The sequence below is a fragment of the Herpailurus yagouaroundi genome, unplaced genomic scaffold (genome assembly GCF_014898765.1).
Source record: "Herpailurus yagouaroundi ecotype Mexico unplaced genomic scaffold, PumYag 196, whole genome shotgun sequence".
Classification (NCBI taxonomy): Eukaryota; Metazoa; Chordata; class Mammalia; order Carnivora; family Felidae; genus Herpailurus; species Herpailurus yagouaroundi.
Window position 1 is genome coordinate 28,643,525 of NW_024412427.1, and position 23,032 is coordinate 28,666,556.

General features: G+C 42.8%; 1 pseudogene; it reads right to left on the reverse strand.

The window, feature by feature from the left end:
• Positions 1–730: 730 nt before the first annotated feature.
• LOC121012066 (heterogeneous nuclear ribonucleoprotein A1-like) lies at positions 731–9,718 on the reverse strand (annotated as a pseudogene).
• Positions 9,719–23,032: the final 13,314 nt, after the last annotated feature.

Here is a 23,032-nt window from a genome sequence, read left to right on the forward strand (position 1 = left end):
TGTGACTGATTGAGGAACACTCTGCCAGATGAAAAAGTATGGAGCAATTTGCTGATAGTCATATGCTTCTAACCCAAATGTCTGCATTCTCAGAGCTAGGCCTTCTCTTTTCCCTCCCTAGCAGAGGATATGTTGGAAAAAGTGCTAGAAATGGAAAAAAAAAAATGCTGTCATAAGTAGAATTAAATAAAGAAACAGAAGAAAACAAACAAACAAACACAATCACACACTGAAACAAAGAGTCAGCCCTAAGCAAGACCATAACATTGTGACATTTGCTTTGGGGGTCTATAGCCTCTTGCCTCCCATTATCAAACGTGACACTCAGGGTGTAACATCAATCCCAGGGAGTTGCAGCGAGTCATTTAACCCTCTTTGTCCTGTCATCTCATCTCTCTCTCTCTGTCTCATAAATATTAGGCATGTATTCCAGGCTTTTTTGTCTTCTTCTTGTAGTTTTTTAATAAAAAAAAGACATGTTTCTTCAACATCGTGAGCAGACTATTACATTTAGCAACGAACAGCATAGGTGCCAAAAGAAAATCTACCTTACAACCCGTTGTTGGAATGCGTTACACTTTCTACAGAACAGAAACTAAGATAGCCTGTTATACAATTAGTCGCAAATAAGGCCCTTGAGTTTTTGCCCATACACATGAGTATTGTCTAAAACGTGTCTTCTTTGTAGCAGCTGGGCCCTGCCACCACTGTGCTTGACAGAGTTCACAACTGCTGTAACCTGTAGCTTCCCTTTCACTTCTCTGGCTCCCTTCCCCAGCTGAGCTTTGTTTCCTGGCAGTAATTAAAACCTCCTACCACTGCCATAGCTACTGCTGCTGCTGGAACCACCACGGCCACTCTGGTTTCGTGGTTTGGCAAAGTATTGGCCTCCACCGCCACAGGGGCCAGGGCTTCTGCCTCCAAAATTTCCTCCCTGGATGGACCCCCAAATCTGAAGATTGGTTGTTGCAATTGTCAAAATCATTATAGCTTCTGCCACCTCCAGAGTTACTTCCATCATTACCAAATCTGTTATAGCCATCCCCATTGCCACGTATCCACCACCACCTTGACTGCCACCAAAGCCATCTCCCCCAGTGAGGTTTCCTCTGCAACTTTAACCTCTTTGGCTGGATGAAGCACTAGCTATCTCTTGCTTAGCTAGAGCTCTCCTTACTTCACAATCGTGGCCAGTCCCAGTATGGCGTTCTTGAATGACCATCTTGTCCACAGAGTCATGGTCATCAGATGTCACAAAAGCAACGCCGTTCTTTTTGCCACCACCTGGGTCAGTCATGATTTCACTCACTTCGCTTTTCCCATACTGTCCACCATAACTTCTTAGATGATGTTCTTCAGTGTCTTCTTCAACGCCATCCACAAAAATCTTTTTCACAGTTATGTGGGCACCGGCTCTTTGAGAATCTTCTCTTGAGACAGCCGTCATTGGTTCCACAGCTCTTCACCAGGCATTCAACTGGCTGAGCTTCCCAGACGTCCCAGACTTTTTATTTTAAAGTCAGATTTATTGAGGTAGCATCTTCTGGGGGTTTTGTTTGTTTGTTTGTTTTCTAAGTAGGCCCTACACCCAGTGTGGAGCCCAGTGTGGATCTGGAGCTCACCACTCTGAAATAAAGCCCTGAGCTGAGATCAAGAGTCAGATGCTTAACTGACTGAGCCACCCAGGTACCCTGAGGTACCTCAAGGTATCATTTTCATACATACATTTCATACAGCATTATTCACCATTTTTAATAGGCAGTTCTCTTAGTTTTGAGAAATGCATACAGATGTGTGGCCACAAATACAATCAAAATGTAGAACTGTATCATGACCTTTCCCCCCAAATCCCCCTGTGTCCCTCCCTCCATCTCTACCCCCTGGCAACCACTAATCTGTCTTTTGTCCTTACAGTTTATCTTTTCTAGAATGTCATATAAATGGAATCATGCAGTATGTGGTCTTTTGAGTATGACTTCTTTCACTCAGCAAATACATTTGAGATTCAGCCATGTGGCTGAGTGTTTCAGTAGTTCCTTCCTTTTCATTACTGAGCAGTACTTAATTATACGACAATCTGTATATCCATTCAGAGGTTAAAGGACATTTGAGTTGTTTCCAGTTTCTAACAATTATGAATAAGCCACTATCAACATCCACATACAGGGTTTTATGTGAATCTAAGTTTTCATTTCTTTGGGGTTCAAACCCAGGAAGCGGATTTCTTGCTCGATGCTAAGTGTATGTTAAACTTCAGTTTTTTGTTTTTTGTTTTTCAAAAAAAGCCAAACCACTCTCCAGAGTATTTGTATGACTTCGCCTTCCCACCAGCAGTGTATGATACGTCTGGGTGCGCCATATTGTCACCAGAACTTGGCATTGCCGGTTGTTGTGTTTTCTTTCAAGTCATTTCACTAGGTGACTGACACCGATTTTTGAAGCTGAGCAAACATGTTCATAGAATTCATTGCTATCTTCAGAAAAGACTTAAAATCAATCGTAAATATCTAATATTACATGAGAGCCACTTGGCTGCATACTCATTAGGCAGTTTGTACTAACTGGAGTTACTTTTACCCAAGCTGTCCAATTTTGCTTAGTTGTCTATATCTCAAGCAGCATTCATGCCAATTTCCTTAGCACACTTGTTAAACACAAGAGTCCTGTGTCTTCCCTGCAGCGGTCCTACAGGGTATGTCTAAAGGGTAAGGATCCTCACTTCATTCCAGCGTCTCTGAAACACTCAACAGCCTACCTCTAATCACCTTGTTCAGGTGTGTTTTTGGTACCCAGAAAATGAAACATCCCTCCAGCGTCTACTTTCAAAAACATATCTATCAAAAACACTCTAAGCTGGAGGAAAGGAGAAAAAATGTTTTGTTGCAGTAAACAAATTGTCACACTCGGGGGATTGATGGATAATTCAATCACTTTCCTGCTCTGCCCTCGATCTGCACAGAGCCATACATTGCTGTTCTCCAGAAGTAACTATTGCTGATTTCTCTGACGTGGGCAGAAAACACACATAGTCAGAACCCGGTCTGCTCAGATTTGTCACACAAATTCCTCCCTGGCCTGTTGCTTCTCTGTGGATCTCCCTGCTAATGCTTTATTCATTTGCATCTGTCTGCCCCATCTGCTGGTTCTAATGGTGTGCTGTAAGCAATTAGACCCTCATGCATGTACCACCTCCCATGCATTCCTTCTGTTCTTCCTCTCCCCCTCCCCCGGCCATTTCGATTTTTCTGCCTCAGCCCCAGAGGAATACAGCAGACAACCCCAGCTACATCTTTCCATTTTTCTGAAGTTTACTATTTATTTTAAATAGATAATACATGCGCAAAAGATGAATCCAAAAGATACAAAAGGGCACAGAGGTAGAAGTCTCTTCCCTTCCTTTACCACTCCTCTGGTTCCATTGCTTAGAGGCAACTATGGTCACCAGTGTCTGGTGCCCTCCCAGAAAGAGATAATCTATACATAGACAAACATACAATCTGGATACTTTTATTCTTTGTAGAAATAGCAACACACTGTAACACCTTTTTGCACCTTGCTTTTTTCATGTACGTGTGCGTGTGTGCGTGTGTTGTAGAGCATTTCATCTCTCTATACTTGTATATACTACTGACTGTACATTAGTAGATATGCCTCTTTCCTTTAAAGAGTTGGTTGGTATGTAATATTGCATATGTACTATGATTCATCTTACCAAAATCCTTTTTAAAGTATGTAAAATAACGACTTAACCCAACCAAGATAGACATTTATATCATGAAAAAAAAAAAAAATGAGCAGAGTTCGATGTCTCAGGGCTGGTGTTGGTAAGCTACAGTCTCAAAGACTTAAGATCTTTCTCTTTGTGTTCGAAGGTAGCTGCTGAAGCTCCAGCCTTCACGTCTGCATTCCCAGCCGGAGGAAAGATCTATGTGTTCCCCCTCAAGAAAGACACTTCCCAGCTCACAGAATCCCTTCAGTTATATCCATTTTCCAAAACCTAGTCACAAAGCTACACCTGGCTGCAAGGGAGGATGGGAAATGTAGTCACGATCTAGGGATGGTGTTGAAAACTTGGGGATCTATTAAGAAACAAGGAGGGAAGAGTGAGTATTGGGGTACAACGATATCCATTCTGTCCCAGGATTGTCAGCTCTTTTGCTCTTTCACTGCTAAGCCAGAGATCTCTGTGAACATTCAGTTTCATGCTCTGGGAGATGGGTCACAGGTTGTATGCATTTTTATTTTCGTGAGTATTCCCAATTGCCATCCCTGACAAAGCAACAATTAATCCCTGCACTGACATATGAGTGTGACTATTTCCCCACACCCTCAATAGTCCTGAGTGTGCTTACCTTTTTTTTTATTTTTATTTTTTGTCTTTTACCATTATAATAGCTAAAGTACAGTATCCAGGGTGCCTCAGTGGCTCATTCAGTTAAGTACCCAAGTCTTGATTTTGGCTCAGGTCATGATCTCACGGTTCATGGGATGGAGCCCCACTTTGAGCTCTGCTCTGACAGCACGAAACTGCTTGAGATTCCCTCTCTCTCCCTCTCTCTCTACCCCTCCCCAGCTCTTGCTCTGTCACTCTTTCTCTCGAAATAAATATATAAACTCAAAAAATAAATAAAATAAAATAAAATAAAATACAGCTTCTCAAGTTGTCTTAATTGGATTTAATAGGACTTTCTCTTATTTTTAGTGCCAGTCAGTAGTTTTTCAAATGTCTAGAAACTATTTGTATTTCCTTATCTCTGAACTATTTCCATCATTTGCCCAGTAGATTGTATTATTTCCTTATTACTCTATAGAAATTCTTTATAAATTGGGGAAATCAGCATTTTCAGCAATATTATTTAAACATTTTCCCCCAACAGTTTTGGCTTGATTTGTTGTGCTTTTGTTCCCATGCAGATTTTTAAATTTTTTTTCTTTTTCTTTTAAAGAGAAGTAAGCCTTTGTTTCCTTGTTCCACAAGCAATGCTTGGCTGAGTTGGTTGCTGTCAAAGAGACAAGTCCCACATTCTCATGAGACTCCTCTGACTTCCCCTTTGCTTCAACCGTAGCAGGTGCAGCAGTGGCCACAAATGCAGATGCATCAGCCAGCAGGGCCTTGACCGAGAGGCATACATAGTCGGTCTCCACGGGCTAGAACCCACCTGTGCCCACCGACGACCGAATGGGGTATTGATGGGGGCTCCAGGTGGCTCAGTCGGTTAAGCGTCCAACTTTGGCTCAGGTCACAAACTTGTGGTTTGTGAGTTCGAGCCCTGCGTCGGGCTCTGTACTGACAGCTGGGAGCCTGGAGTCTGCTTTGGATTCTGTGTCTCCTTCTCTCTCTCTGCCCCTCCCCCACTTGTGTTCTGTGTCTCTCTCTCTTTCAAAAAATGAGTAAACATTAAAAATAATTTTTTTAATTAAAAAAAGAATGGGGTAGTGATGCAACATCTCTAGGCATGGGCTAGCGACACGGAGAATGCCCTCCTGGAAGCGAGAATGCAGTGTCCTCTGTGATGTCAAGCACTTCCACGTTTGTAGATAATGGATGTTCAGCCAGAGGGATGGTGGGAGGGGGTGGAGGCAGTGGGGGGGGGGGTGAAATATTCAAAGTGGTCAGTGCCTCGAGCTCCCCCTCTTGTCTCCATTAGCTGTAGGTCACTCAGGATTTCAATGGTGATTTTTCTTTTTTTCTTTTTTTTAAATTTTGTTAATGTTTATCTACTTTTGAGAGAGACAGACAGACAGATGGAGACAAATAGGGGAGGGGCAGAGAGACAGGGAGACACAGAATCCGAAGCAGGCTCCAGGCTCTGAGCGGTCAGCACAGAGCCCGACGTGGGGCTCGAACCCACAGACCGCGAGATCATGACCTGAGCCGAAGTCGGACATTCAACCGATTGAGCCACCCAGGCGCCCCCAATGGTGATTGTTCTAATGTAGTTGCATGTATCCCTTTTAACAAATTGCTTCTGGGTATTGTGACTTTCTCAGAAGGCATTCCCTGTACCAAAATTACAAAATAAATTCTTCCATAGTTTTCTTTTTCAGAGTAATAATAATCACAAAGGGGCTCCAACTTGATTTATTTTAACAAGACTTCTGGTTATCTTGGCCCCACTGACCCATCCATCTTCCCCCACTGATTTGGTAGCTTGGCTGCCTTTAAATGGAAGCACCAAGCAGTTCTCCTTCACTTAAAATCAGTACATCTTAATTCCACTTTCTATTTGATATATCCTGCACTGCCATCAATATTATTCATTACCTTTCGGGGTTACAGATTGCAGCCGGATCCAATTTGCCAACGAGGAGGGCTAAGCACTGAGAGACGCAAACATTCAGACTGCCCTGCTCACAGGCTAGCTAGCAAACCATGTAATCCTAACCCGCAGAGACTTTTGGGAGGAGCTCAGGCTTTGGAGGCTGTTAAAGGCTCACTTGTGTCCTCTCCAAACTCATATGTTAAGGTCCTAACTGCCAGTACCTCAGAAAGTGACTCTATTTAGAGACAGGGCCTTAAAAGAGGTAATTCTGTTAGGGTGGCTCAGTCAGTCGAGCGTCTGACTTGGGATCAGGTCGTGATCTCAGGGTTCATCGGTTCATTGGTTTGAGCCCCACATTGGGCTTTGGGCTTTGCACTGACAGCACAGAGCCTGCTTCGGGTTCTCTGTCTCCCTCATGCTCTGCACCTCCCCTGCTTGCTCTCTTTCTCTCAAAAATAAATAGACATTAAAAAAATTAAAAACAGGTAATTACATTAAAATGAGGTCATTAAGGTGGGCTCTAATCCAATGACTGGTGTCCTTATAAGACAAGGAAGTAGGAGGTAGATAGAGGGAAGATCTGGAGACACAGGGAGAAGACAGCCATCTACAAGCCGACGGGAGACACCTCTGTAGAAACCAACCCTGACAGCATTTTGATCTCAGACTTTTAGCCTTTAGAACTGTGAGAAAACAAATTTCTGTTGTTCCAGCCATTCAGTCTGGGGTACCTTGTTTGACAGTCCCAGCAAGCACATACAGGGGTGCACAGAGCAGGCTGAATCAACTTGGGGTCTTCGGTGCAAGTCTTAGAAGTTTAGCCAGATCCGTCAGGTCACGTTCCCCAGACTCTGGTGGAAATCTACAAATAGTGGTGGCTCAGTCGGTTAAGTGTCCAACCTCAGCTCCGGTCATGATCTCACTGTTGTGTTGGAGCCCCACTTTGGGCTCTGTGCTGACAGTCAGAGCCTGGAGCCTGCCTCAAAATCTGTGTTTCCCTCTCTCTGCCCTTCCACCGCCTGCACTCTGTCTGTCTGTCTCTCTCTCAAAAATAAACATTTTTTTAAAAATTAACAAAAGAAAAAGAAATCTGCTGACAGCAGCAGTACTGGGCAGGGCTCACAGAAGCTACAAGGTGTAGAAGGACTAAAGGAAGCAGGAAGAAGAAATTGAACCATGATGTAATTTCAACAGAGGCCTCAAGTTGATCCTAAGGGGAGCTCTGGACCCGGGAGAGCTTTTGGGCTTGTCCAGAATGAAGCAAGGACACTGGGCCTTTGTACCCCAGCAGACTGTCTCCTGGAAGAGGGTCTGAACTTGGGCAAGGAAGCTCTGGGTGGCTGAGGGCTAGGAGGGCCTCAGATGCGAGCCATCAGTGTCCAGCACAGTGACAGCAGGGGAAGAAGCCCCCCAGGCCTAGTGGGGACACACCCCCACACCCACCACACCTACCTACACAAAAAGGGATTTGTTAGGAGGATACGGGGGAAGCTCACAGCATGGAGGGACAGCCTGAAGGAACAACCCTCAGAAAGGACATGGCTCAGAGTAGCCGTGAGGTTTGGGAACTCAGAAACAAACGGGACGGTCTCTCTAGGCAACAACCATGGGGATGAATCAGCCCCCACTATGCATCTTTTCCCTTCAGCGTTCAGAGTCATCGGAGAGAGTCTACTTAACCTGACTTGGATCACCTGCTTGCTCTTTGGACAGAGAAGAGCATGGCCCTTTGACATTTGCTAGAAAGGCTGCACGACCTGGGAGAAAACTGGTTCCCCAAAAAAGGCCAACTGTGATGTCATCACCAGAAGAAGAAAACATGTCCATTGGGCCCGGGCCATCGGAGTTGGAACCTCAGTTTGGGGTGTTTGGGGGCAAATAGCTTGAACTCATAAAATTTGAAAGTGCTTCCTCTGTAAAAAAAGAAATATTACCTCCCTCATAAGATTTTTCAGGCTTCAGTTATATCTATAGATATACCTATATCTATATCTCTGTACCTGTTTGTATGTATGTGCTTACATAAAAGAATTATGCATACATACATGTGTATACACACGGGCATAATACATGTATGATGCCTATATAATATAGTCACCATTTATTTGAGTGTCTATAGCTCCTAGGTCCTCATCAACTATTTCCTATCATGTATCTGTGCATCTATTTGCTTTCCCACCTCTTCTTTGAGAGCAAGAGAAGCATTCAATATCCTAGTCCCCAAACTCTAGACCTGGAAACCCCCTTAGAGATGCTGCCTCTTTTTTTTTTTTTTTTAAGTTTATTTATTTCTTTTGAGAGAGAAAGAGGGAGAGAGAGAATCCCAAGCAGGCTCCACGCTGTCAGCACAGAGCCCAACTTGGGGCTCGATCCCACACACCATGAGATCATGACCTGAGCCAAAATCAAGAGTTGGACACAACTGACTGAGCCGCCCAGGTGCCCTTAGATACTGCCTCTTTGTACAGAAGGAACTGTGGCATTGCAAAGTTTTACCACTTCACATTCCTCATGTTGGGTGTGGGGGTGTGCTTGACTTTTAATTTAAAAAATAAGTCAAAGAGTCAGGAGGGGAACGAGAAAAGCAAAAGGAGAGTTTTTCTGATAGGTCATCTACTCACAGAGGTACACACAAGCCTTCTCAGGGGGTTTCTCAACCCCAGGTGATGCAGGGAAGGGGCAGGAGGAGAACAGGATAGCCAGGTATCAGGCACCAGTGACATTCCAGAGTGGAGAACACAGTTCCCCATTTCTTTCATTGCTGATTATAGAGCACAGCATTTATTGTGGACCACGTGGGATGAGGCCGACTGGAATGGAGGAGAGAGTGTGAGACAGAGGGCAAGGGGGGGGGGGGGGGTTGGCATTTTCTCTCCTACAGCTATTTTCAAGAGGAGATCTAATTCCAGCAACAACGTTTCGACTTCACTCCCACCAAAAGGGATGGCTTCTGTGGAATGCCTCTCAGCTTGCAAATGTTGCCTTTCCGAGGTCACGCAAATAGCTAATACATCCATTTCCCTGAGATAAATGCCATCATGGAGGTCTTCTTGTCACTGTCAGGGGTTATGAGCGGTGTTGATGGAGTGGGGTAATGACATCGCAGGGTGATTGAAAGGGTTTGGGATGTGATTTCCTATTTGGTTCAGACAAAATAAAACCATTATCTGTGCTTCATCTTTTTTAAAGACATTGTTTCCCGAGCTCTTTGGCGCTTGAAGTCTGTTGCAGCACGGAGGAACAATATCAGCCTGTCACAATTATAGATCAGTTCATCACCACAGTCAGCCTCCAATCTCCTTGAACTCTTTTCAGGGGAAATGACTTTCCGGGGCCTACCTTATCCCCGGGTATTTTGCCTTTTGAAAAAAGACGGTGCGGTGGTCATACATTCTCTGCGGAGAGCCCTCGGGCAGCACGGGGCCAGGCACACTGGGGAGTCTGCAGGTAGCCATCTAGGAGAGATGGAGACCCCTGAGCCCTTCAGTCACTCTTGGGTGAGCAAGAATGAGACACTCAGACACATGGACGTGATGGGGGCAAGCGGTTGCTTATGCAGGTTAAGGATACACTTGATGTTGAAGGACATAGGGTTCCCTGGTACATTTCTTAACTGTCTCTGAAACATGCCCAGCTCAGTGGGCTCATGTGGCCAGGCCGCAGCAAGACTATTAGAAGGGCTATCAGTACTCTTGCCCGCACACTTTTACCTCTGGCCAACCTAGGAAGCCATGCCATTGATGTCCTGGCCCTGACACTGCTTTATCCAACACCAGCCCGTCACCAGACCTTCTGTCGAAGTTCCAGGTATCAGGTGGCAATCTCTACACTTTAAAGAGTTTTTCCATCCTGGGGGCCCTCCAAGCAGTAGGCTTCAACCCAGCCCTGCACACCTCCACACAAGGAGTAGAAGGTCCCGTGGCCTGTTACTTCTCCCAGAATCAAAATATCCCTAATTCATCTCCATAGGTGGGTGCAGCACATGTATCCAGCTGTCAACCAATCTGTTAGGGTGTTTTGAGGGGGCGTCTGAGTGGCTCAGTCAGTTAAGCATCCAACTCTTGATTTCAGCTCAGGTCATGATCTCACGGTTCATGAGTTCAAGCCCCTCATCAGGCTCTGCACTGACAGCACAGAGCCTGCTTGGGATTCTCTCTCTCTCCCTCTCTCTCTGCCCCCATGCATGCATGCTCTCTCTCTCTCTCTCTCTGTCTCTCTCTCACTCTCAAAATAAATAAATAAACATTTAAAAAATTTTTTTTAAGATTTTATTTTTAAATACTCGCTACACCCAACATGGGGCTCAAACTCACGACCCCAAGATCAATTGTCACATGCTCCACTACTGAGCCAGCCAGGCATCCCTACCATTTTAAACATTTTAAAACCTACATTTCTGTGGTATTAAGTACATTCACTTTATTGTGCAGCCGTCCCCACCATCCATCTCCAGAACTTTTCCATCTTCTCAAACTGAAATTCTATGTCCATGGACTATAACTCCCTATTCCTCCCTTCCCCGAGCCCTTGGTAACAACCATTCTACTTTTTGTATCTGTGAACTTGACAACTCTAGGAACCTCATAGAAGTGGAATCATACAGTATTTGTCCTTTTGTGACCAGATTATTTCAATGTGGGTGTATAAATATCTATTCAAATTCCAGCCTTTAATTCTTTTGGTATTTTGATATGTACCCCAAAGTGGGATTGCTGGGTCTAATGGTATTCCATATTTAATTTTTTGAAGAACTTCAATACTGTTTTCCACATTTACATTGTACAATTTTACAATGCACAAGGGTTCCAACTTCTCTACATCCTTGCCAGCATTTGTTCGTTCCTGGTTTTTTTGACAATTGTCACCCTGATAGTTGTCCTATTGATGTTTTTTTTTTAACGTTTATTTATTTTTGAGACAGAGAGAGACAGAGCATGAACGGGGGAGGGTCAGAGAGAGGGAGACACAGAAACCGAAACAGGCTCCAGGCTCCGAGCTGTCAGCACAGAGCTCGACGCGGGGCTCGAACTCACGGACCGCGAGATCATGACCTGAGCCGAAGTCGGCCGCTTAACCGACTGAGCCACCCAGGCGCCCCGGTGTTTTTAAATGTAGTGATCACAGTTCGTTTAGAAAGTTGCTTCAGGATAAAGGGAAGAGAAGGTAAACGGAAAGAAAACCAATGAGAAGAGGTCAATGGGTACGGAACCAAGAAAGTAGTGAGTTAAAGAGGGAGGAGTGTGTGTGTGTGTGTGTGTGTGTGTGTGTGTGTGTGTGTGTGTGTGTTGGGTGCTGTGTATATATGTTTTACAAGATACCAGCCACCACCATCGATCTTGTTGCTGGTGACTGGACTTCTTTTAGATATATGAAGATGGACACTCCAATCTCTCATATGTTTAAAATTTTTCATATTTATTCTCAACTTACAACAAACTTAGACCATTGTCATCATTTTAATCTATTGGCTCCCCAAATATATTAATTAGTAATAATATCAATAAAAAATAGACAAATAGATGGCCACCTGGGAGGAAATACTTGTACTATCTGAAAGGGATTAGGATCAGTGTTTAAAACATACAAATAACTCCTGTAAATTAATAGGGAAAATGAAGAAACCAAAGAGAAAAGTGGGTAGAGAATATAGATAAGCAGTTTGCAGATAGAAAATGAAAAAATGAAAAGAAGTACATGAAAAATCCTCAGTCTCACTAAAAATCAGAGAAGTTACAATCAAAACAACGAACCCACCTTGCGCTCCTTAGGATAGCAACTTAAAAAGATTAAAAAAAAAAAAAAAAGCACAAGTGTTTGTGAGCAGACCAAGAACTTCCCACTCATACTGCCATTGGAAATGTCAACTCAGCCATTCTGAAAAATAAACTGATGTTGTTTCACTACGTTAAACATATTGAAGCCAAAGGAGGCAAAATCCCTTACTTGAATACCTTGGGCAGGCATGTAAGAAAATGTGAATGAAGACCTTCATCATAGCATTGTCTGTAGTACTGGGGGTGGGGAATGGCAGTTTGGGGTCCACCACAATGGGGTAAGATCAACAACAGGAGCGGACTGCAATGAAGCAGTCAGAAGCAACAGATTGAAGGTACCTTCAACGCCAACCTGGAACGAAACGTCAAGACAAAAAAAATCAGGAAACAGACGTCATAGCACCTTTAATACCATTTACGTACACTAAAAGCTCAGACACAAAACAGTAAGAATTTTTAAAGAATACATGCGTGCTGGGGATGCCTATCAGCACACTAGGATAGGTGCTTAGGAGGGGGAAGGGGAATGGATATGAGAATTAGGAATAAAGAGGGAAAAAAAAACAAAAGAGGAGACTTGTAGTAGACTGCTGATCATATAGCATGCTGAAGATGACAAGGAAAAATTAATATGGTATCTCAGGTCTCCTTAGCTGGGTCCAAACATAAAATAAAAAAAGGGACAAAAAAGCAAAAGAAGGTCCAGTGATCAACACCTGAGCTGACCGTTTTGCCTTACATCGTGGTATCTATATGTATATGTCTATATAGAACTATATATATATCTGTATATATATAGAACTATATATATGTTTGTATATGTCTATATAGAACTGTTCCAGCAGTTCTGCATAATAAACATGAGACCTTTCTTCCCACTTAATAGTGAAGGGTTGGATGTTTTCCCCCTAAGATCAGGAACAAGACAAGTCTGCTGTCACTACTTTAGTCAACATAGTACTGGAGGTTCTAGCCAGGGCAGTTAGGGAAAAAAGAGAGGGGATGGAATGAGATAAAGAAGAAAAAAAGAAATACAAGGTATTCAGGCTAGAAAATAATTATTAAACTATCTCTATTTCTAGAGGAAATGATCTTATGTACAGAAGATCAAGTTGAGCAAGATTGCAGGATACAAGATTAATGACAAACACCAATTGTGTGTCAAGCACACTAGCAGGGAAGAATCCAGAAATGAATTTGAGAAATTTACACTAGCATCAAAAAGAATAAAATACTTAGGAATAAATGTATAGAAAGGCATGCTATTATTAAGATGGCAATACTCTCCAAGTTAACCTTCAAATTCAACACGATCCCTATCAAAATCCCAGCTGACTCTCTTGCAGATGCAGCCCAAGGGATGTTAGACCTCATATGAAAATTCAAAGGACCCACAATAGCCAAAACAATCTTGAAAAAAGAGATACAAAAGAGAAGATTCATACTCTCCCATTTAAAAACTTACTGCAAAGCTACAATAATTAAGTCAAGGTGCTACCAGATAAGGATAGGCATTTAATCAACAGAATATGAGAATCTAGAAATAAGCCTTTATATTTATAGTCAATTGATTTTTGACAAGAGTGCCAAGATAATTTAGTTGGGGAAAGAACAGGCTTTTCACCAAATGGCACTGGGACAGCTGGATATCCACATTCAAAAGAATGAAGTTGGACCCCTTCCTTACTCCATGCGCAAAAATTAACTCAAAATGAATCTTAGACCTAAATGTTAGGGCTAAAAATTATAAGATTCTTAGAAGGGATGCCTAGGTGGCTCAGTCACTTGAGCATCTGACTCGATTTTGGCTCAGGTCATGATCCAAGGGTCATGGGATAGAATCCCGTGTTGAGACCCATGTTGAGCACCACATCTGGCTCCATGGAGCCTTCCTCTCTTGTTCACATTCTCTCTCTTAAAAAAAAAAAAAAAAAAAAATATTTTTAAAAAAAAACATAGGAAGAAATCATGTGACCTTGGGTTAAGCAATAGTTTTTTAAATATGATACCAAAAACAAAAGTGCCAAAGTAAAAAATGGATATCAAAATGGTTTTATCAAAATCAAAAATGTTTAGAGGCACCTAGGTGGCTCAGTCAGTTGAGTGCCCAACTTCAGCTCAGGTCACGATCTCCTGGTTCATGAGTTTGAGCCCCACATCGGGCTCACTGCTGTCAGCCTGTTCCCCTGTCTCTGTCCCTCCCCGCCTTGTGCTCTCCTAAAAATAAATGTTAAAAAAAAAAAGTTTCTTTTAAAAAAATAAAAAGTGTTTATTCTTCAAAGGAAACCAATAAGAAAATGAAAAGACAACCCACACAAGGGGGGAAAATATTTTCAAGTATTTCTGAATCATATGTTTGTAAAGGGAATCAAACAACAAATTCAGCAATAAAAGACAACCTAATTAAAAAATGGACAAAGGTCTGAATAGTCATTTCCCTAACAAACATATACAAATGTCCAATAAAGACATGAGAAGGTACTCAGCATTAGTAGTCACCAGAAAACTGAAAATCAAAACCACAATGAGATAGTACTTCACATCCACTGGAATAGTTATAATCAAAAAAGACTCACAATAACAAGTGTCAGCAAAGATGTGAAAAAATTGAGACCCTCCGATGGTGAGAATGTTGAATTGCCTAGCCACTCTGGAAAACTGTTTGGCAGTTCTTTAAAATGTTACATGTAAAGTTACCATATGACCCAGCAATTCTACTCCCAGTTATAAATTCAAGAGAGAAGAAAATATATGTTCAGCCAAACATATATACATAAGCATCCCTATCAGCATTATTCATTATAGCCCCCAAAATGGAAACCACTCAAATGTCCATAAATAATGGAAGGATAAACAAAATGTGGTATGTCCATACAATGGAATACTACTCAGCAATAAAGAGAAATATGATACTAATACATGCTACAATCTGGATGAACCTTAAAAATATTATGCTAAGGAAAAGAAGCCAGTCACAAAAGATCATATATATGAGCCCATTTATAACAAAGGCGCTGAATAGCCAAATCTATAGACCCAGAAGGTAGATTCGTGGTTGTCAGGGGCTTGGGGACAGGTACAGTGGGGAGGGACTTCTAATGGGTACAAAGATGTTTCATGGTGAGTGATGAAAACATTCTAAAGTTAGGTGGTGGTTAAGGTTGCACAACTCTGTGAATATACTAAAAACCATCAAACTGTGGGGCACCTGGGTGTCTCAGTCAGTTGAGCATCCGACTCTTGATTACAGCTTGTGATCCCTGAGTTGTGGGATGGAGCCCCACATGGAGCTCTGCACTGAGCATGGAGCATGCTTGAAATTCTCTCTTTCTCTCTGCCCCTCTCCCGCCCCACCCCCACTAACTCTCTCTCTCTCTCTCTCTCTAAAATAAGAAAAAAAAATCAAAAGAAATAACAGGGCACCAAGATGGCTCAGTTGATTAAGCATCCAACTTTGGGTCAGGTCATGATCTCACAGTCCATGAGTTCAAGCCCCACATCATGCTCTGCCCTGGCAGTGCAGAGCCTTCTTGGTATTATTTCTCTCTCCCTCTCTCTTTGCCCCTCCCCCACTATCTCTCTCTCATAATAAATAAATAAAATTAAATAAATAAATACCATCAAATTGTACATATGAAATAGCTAAGTAGTACTATATATGAATGTCTCGATAATATCACTTTAAAGAAACCAAAGATTTACTTATTTATTTTTTTCACATCACTATATGCGTCTCTATGCTGAAAATCAGCATTGGATGGGAAAAGAACTAATTTAGTGCTGTTCAGGAAGAATGCCAAATACCTTGCTTTAAATGATCAATCACTTGGGGGTGAAGTAACATGCACAGTAAATATGGAAATAAGCGTTTTTCTCCTTCTGTTGCACAGCGTGAACACACTGACTGCTCTGAAAAAGAAAAGTTGCAATACTGTTTGGCCAAAATATAATAGTTACATTTAACAACACCAGGAAAAAAATTTCAGAGCACTGGAACTGGAGACAAACTACCTTTCTAGATTTGATACTATTCGCCTTTAAGAGGGAATAGTGTACCAGAAGGGAAACAAGAAAGGGGACTGTTTTATCTGTGACTTTGAGAAAGAGTTGTGAACAGGAAGGGTTGGGAATGAACGGCAGCAGGAACCCATCATCCCACTACACACTGTCAACTTAGCTGCAGGACATCTAGAAAGACTGGATCCATTATCCTCCAGAGACCTTGATCATCCTCCCCAAGATGAAAGAAGTCTTACTGCCATTTCTTTGTTGCGTCTCACATAGCACACGAGATGGCTCAAGTCCAAATCTTCAGCGTCATTCATTCGCATCGGCCATTTTCACCAGTTAATATCAATGCAGGTCGCCATGTTTATCAGGCTAATGTTGAGAGCAACTCTACAGCACATTCCAAAATCAACATACTGGCCTTTACAGACAATTTCCCTATCTAGTGGTGATATGTTTGTTCAACTTGGCTAAGTTAAATAAACAGGCACTTCAGGAGACAGAACTATATATTTTATTTTTTTAACGTTCTCCCAAACCCATGAAGCTTAAAACGAGGTCCATCAGTCTATAAGTACTTAATACATTGGAAAGAAATGGTCCAGGATACCCTGCAATGATAGACTACCAAAACCACAGAAATGAATGATAGAACACACTTCTCAGAGGCACACTAACCATGCTTACTGGGATGCTGCAGCCCCAAGAATCTTACCCTTACAAGACAAGCATTTGTTTACAGTTCAGCATGGTAGGTAGGCAACATTGTGTGTGGAATAAAAGAGTCCCAAGTGATGGAACTCAGTGTTGTTTACAAAATCAGTCGTTAGGTTTCTTTTTCTCAGTCTGAGAAATTTCTTATTTTAATGTTTGGCATCTTGTTATCTGCCTGAGAAGTCTCCGGGCTAATCATAAATTCGGACAAAGCTAGATTTTATTCAGCCTGTCTACCTTTGTGCTTTTGTGACCCTAGCAGGCTGCCTGGATTAAAAATTCAGAAGTATCTTAGAATATCATGGTAGACACAGGTAAAATAAACTACATGAAAAATGCCTCCATTTCTACAGTAATTTAAAAACTGTCAGATAGTCAGGAAAAATTCCCAGTTTCATTTTGCAATCTGAGAGTGGCACACTGTGCATATAAGCAGTGCTGAAATACACAGATAATTGTCTGATTAGTTTGATAACTGTATGGACAGTCAAATCAGATAACTTAAGCCAAAGCAAAACAGAAACATTTTTAAATTTATTATCTGGGAAACAATGGAGCTTGAATGGACTCCAGATGTATGGCATAGTCAGTTCTCCACGTGTATAATATTCTAGAGAGTCCAGTTACCCAGAGATGGTCACATGCTTCAGCACAGCAGTGACGCTAAGGTCTCCCTCTCTGTGCCTCTGCAGTCTTTTCCTTTCCTTGCACCCTGACCCACGAGCAGATGTGGGAAGATGAAGAAGGAGACAACCCATCAGAAACCAAATCATGGCTGTACTGCATCCAAAACAATGCCAAGATGACACCAAGAGATGATGAGACACGGAAGACTGGGCTTAAGGTTTGATTTGGCCAGGTTAGCTGACTAGTGAAGATGGGCAGTTCATGATTTCTAATTTTATTCAAAACAAATCAAGAATTGGGAAGGCTGGGCGGCTCAGTCAGTTGAGCATCCAACTCTTGATTTTGGCTCAGGCCATGATTTCGCAGTTAGTGAGACTGAGCCCCGTGTCGGGCTCTGTGCTGACAGCGGGGAACCTGCTTGGGATTCTTTCTCTCCCTCTTTCTCTGCCCCTCCCCCACGATCTCTCTCTCTCTCTCTGTCTCTCTCTCTCAAATAAATAAACTTAAAAAAAAAAACAAATCAAGAATTGCCATGCAATGTTGATTTAATTCATTCTTCGCCGAATCCATAAACATTGAGAATTACTTGAGCCATACCCCTAGCTTTCTTAGTCCTGCTTATTTACTAAGGGGAGATGAGTAAAGAAATTCCACAACTTGGGGGAGGTGCTAAGGTAACAGGACGTTACAGAAATCAGACACTTCCAGCCCATCCATGGGCTTTATTCCCATCTACCCCATGGGGAGCTAGGGATGGATTGTTGGCCATGCTTGTTCACAGCCCCTTAGATGCACTGCAAAAGAAAAACGTGCAATAGGCTTCTGATTTGTTGAGTGTTTTCCAGGGTTTGTTTGATGGCAAGGGGAGAACGATCCAATGCATCTTAGACCAGCCTCCAGAGATTCAACTTCCCATTCCAGTAAGTAATATTCACAGAGGTGAAACAAGTGTTTCACCTGAGGTTAATTCCCTAAGTCCTACTGCTAATGAGTGCTGAGATGGGTATCTCAGACTCAGTGAATGCAGGAAAGTGGTAAGACTAAGTCTGACGCATGGTTCTCAAGTCCTGGGGGAGGCCCTTGGAGGCCCCAAGGAAAACAGAGGTGGGGAGCAGCTAAGTAAGTGTGCTTCCGGGGTCCATGTCAAGGTGCACCTGTGAACCTCCCTCCATATCCACCTGAGTGAAGTGTACAAGGGAGCACCCAGACCATGGAAGGGACTTTTACAGGATGAGCCCCTCAGCCTCACAGTGAACGGAGATGGTCTTCTTTACCATGTATGACTCAGTCTACTCTTTAGGTTCTTTTTCATTTTACTGGTATAATTGACACAAAGCATTGTGCTAGTTTTAGGTATACAACGCAATGATTTGAGATACAGCAAAATGATGAACTCAATGAGTTTAGTTAATATCCGTCACCGTACAGCTACAAAATTTGTTTCTTGTGATGGGAACACACAAGCTTAGCAGTCTGCGATTATGTAACACGGGACACAGTATCGTTAACTATAGTCACCATGCTGTACATCACATCCCCAGGACTTACTTCTCTTCTAACTGGAAACTTGTACCTTTTGACCAAGTTTACCCATTTCACCCACCCATCCTTACCCCCTGCCTCACTGTATCTGTAAGTTCGATTTTGTTTTGTTTTATTTTCATTTGTTTTTATTTTAGATTCCACATACAACTGAGATCATACAGTATTGACTTTCTCTGACTGACTTCAGTAAGCACAATGCCCTTAAGGTCCATTCCACATGGACCATATGTAGATGTATGTACATCACATCTTTTTTATCCATTAACCTGTCAGTGGATACAGGTTTTCTCCACGTCTTGACTAGTGCAAATAATAGTGCAGTGAACATGGGGATGCCAATATCTTTTCAAGATAGTGATTTTGATTCCTTTCAGTCCTTTTTTAAAACACAGCTTTTAAAAAAATTGCTTGGAATTGTACTACAGTTATGCAAGATTTCAAAACTGGGAAAATAAAGAATGAAGTGTGCTTGTGACTCCCCTGTGATTTCTATGCAACTTCCTCTGAATCTATAATTATTTCAAAATAAAAAGTTCTTAAAAGGTTTGTTGGTGCATTAGGCATAAGGTAACATAAGAATAAGAATAAGAGTAAAACAATAACAATGAGAATAGAATCTCTCTTCACTGAAAAACATAAGTCCTGCGCTTGCCTAGGTAGCTCACTTGGTTGAGCATCCAACTCGATTTTGGCTCAGGTCATGATCTCTCAGTTCATGGGTCCAAGCCCTGCATCAGGCTCTATGCCACCAGCACAGAACCTGCTTGGGATTCTCTCTCTGCCCCTCCCCCACTCACACTCACTCTCTCAAAATAAATAAATTAAAAAGTAAAAATAAAATGAAAGGGCACCTGGGTTGCTCAGTCGGTTAAGTGTCCAACTTCGGCTCAGGTCATGATCTCATGGTTTGTGAGTTCCAGCCCCACGTTGGGCTCTGTGCTGACAGCTCAGAGCCTAGAGCCTGCTTCAGATTCTGGGTCTCCCTCTCTCTCTGCCCCTCCCCCACTCATGTTGTCTCTATATCTCATAAATAAATAAACTTAAAAAAAAATAAGTTCTACATGCATATCTGTCCGGGATGTGTTTTGCTTAGGTGACATTTTTGGGATTTATTTAGTTAGTTAGTTAGTTTTAGAAAGAGAGAGACAGAAAGCATATGCATGCAAGTGGGGGGATGGAGCAGAGAGAGAGGGATAGAGAGAATATTAAGCAGGCTCTGTGCAGGGCATGACACGGCTTGATCCCACCACCCTGGTATAACGACCTAAGCCGAAATCAAGAGTCGGTTGCTCAGCCAACTGAGCCACCCAGGAGCCCCAGTAACATTTTTTATACAATTATCATACAGCCATTCATTTATGTACTGAATTCCTTCATTCACTGAATATTAACTGAGCACCTACTATATGCTAGAGCATTGCTGTAGGTGCTGGGCCTAGACTGCCGAGTGAGGGGCTCAGTCGGTTAAACATTGGACTCTTGATCTCGGCTAGGGTCTTGATCTCAGGGTCATGAGTTCAAGCTCCACGTTGGGCTCCAGGCTGGGTGTGAAGCTTACTTAAAAAAAAAAAAAAAAAAAAAAAGAATGCTGAGTGAAAACAAGATTTGTCCTCATGATTCTTACAGTTTAGTAGGGAAGACACCCATTTAAAAAAAAATCTCAAAAGAAATGCATAATTGCCATTGTGATAAACACTCTCTAGGAAAGGTACGTCGTGGTGAGACCATAAAAGCTTCATCTGGAATTCCAACAAGGACTAACTGAGATACCATATGTGAAATACTTTTAAAACCATTAAGTTCTTCACAAGTGTTAACGATCATTAATATTTGGTGCCAAATTAGAAGTCAGTTTTGTTTTTTAATTCAGTCCTTCGCGAAGTACCCCCACCACTAGCAGCTTCTCGTAGTTTCACTGCTCTCCTCGGCAGGACGTGCTTTCCCTACCCGACCGACCGCCCTGAAAATGTTAGCTTCCACCTGCCGCCCACCCAGGCACGTACAAGCTGCCGCCAACCGAACAGCCTGAACCATGTGCTGCACAGAAGTGTAACCTGGCCCAGGCCCCTGAAACACTGGCCTCGGATTCTCTGAGCAGCTGGCTTCTTCGGATTACCTCAGGGCAGTCAGAGGCTGGCCTCTTTGGAGGGCCCGCTAGCATGGTGTTGGGGAGGATCCAAGCACTTTTGAGGAATCGCCAAGTTCAATTTCAAAGAGTGTCATATCTGCTGACACCAGTATCTATTCCCAAAGAAGAAATATGACCTACTTTCCTGTTACAGAAATCTCTCAGGACCTTCGGTGTGGCCAGGGCAATTCACGTTTCCAGCACAGAAATGATTCTCAGCATCTGAGCTGAGGAGCACGTGGTGAATGGGTGGCTTCTCATGCAGGGACTCAGATTTTGAGGAATGAGGGGACAAGGAATGTCAGCGGAGAAGAACATGTCTTAAAGGGGACTATGGGAGCCATACTACCACCAGACAAGAGCCATAGGATTGAAGCCTCTTGGGGTTAAACAGGATGTTCCCGAGACGCAATCACCTTACCTTGTGAGCTGCTTCATATTGGGGGTGGGAGAAGCTGAAGAGGAATCTGAAATTAATGTCACCAATGGGAATGAGAGAACAAGGGAGAAACAGGAGACGGGGGGAGGGGATGAGTTTGGTCCTACTGAGTTGGAAGGGCCAGACCCCATCAGGCAAGGTGTCCTGAAGACAGTTGGCAATTGATGTCTTCCACCTCAACAAGGGACTCAGATGAGAGGCTGTCCAAATAGAAGAGGCTGTTGAAGCGTTAGAACAGTCAGCTCGCTCATGGAGAACAAGGGACCAGTTGGTGCAATCAGATTCTAACCCTGTTACTCTCCAAGCTCACCTCTTGTGGTACTTTGAACTGTTACCACATTCTTGCTCCCTACAGATCCTGTACACCTCTGCCTTCCACAGGAGCCATTTCTCTACTGCGTTTGGTGAGGAAAGACAAAAGCAGATGGCCAGATGGGGCGGCTGGGTGGCTCCGTCAGTTAAGGGTCTGACTTCGGCTCAGGTCATGATCTCACAGTTCGTGGGTTCGAGCCCCACATCAGGCTCTGTGCTGACAGCTCAGAGCCTGGATCCTGCTTCAGATTCTGTGTCCCCACCTCTCTCTGCCCCTCTCCCACTTGTGCTCTGTTTCTCTCTCAAAAATAAATAAACATTAAAAAAATAAAATTAAAAAAATAAAAAAGCAGATGGCCAGGGACTCATGCTGCCATGTGGCTGACCTAGGACAAGGTATTGAACTCACCTTGCCTCAGCCCCTCATCTGGAAATGGGGAGAATGGCAGTTCCTGCTCATAGTGTTGTTGGGGATATTCAAGCTTTAACACAGTATCTGCTAGAGCTCAACAAGCAGCTGTCATTGGGGTGCGTGGCTGGCTCAGTTGGTAGAGCAGGCAGCTCTTGACTTCGAGATTGTGAATTCAAGTCCCAGGTTGGGTGTAGAGATTACTTAAAAATAAAATCTTTTAAAAAAGACAAAAACAAGTAGCTGCTATTAATAGCTGGAAAGGTACAAGAGACAATATGTGTACAGAAAAGATGGTCGCCTATTTTTATACCGCTATTGCATAAAAGTAGCAGTTCGGTTTAGATTTTAACCAGTCTAACCCAATAGACCAACAAAATTCATGACACTCAAAATTCAAAAACGCATGCTGAACATTTGTGCATATCCACATATGTATGCAAGCATACAAGAGTGTGCACATACACACACATGCACATACATATGTACGTGTACATATGCCTTAGTTCTTCAGGATATATTACCATACCTGTTTTTCTTCAGGGTACTTGTTGCCAACTACAGTTTTGCATTTAGTGTGGTTATTTGAAGTCTGTCTTCCCGTGAGATTGCAAACATCATGAGGGCATGGATTTGTGCGGCACCATAGACCCACTGTCTAACGCTAATGACGGCATGTAATAGATTCATGATGACTTTGTGGACGAACTGATGGGTGGAAAGGGGTTGGTAATGAGTGGAAGGATGTCATCCAAACATTAGCTACAATAAAAGCCTTCCCTAGACAAATATTATCCCAGCATAGAATAACTT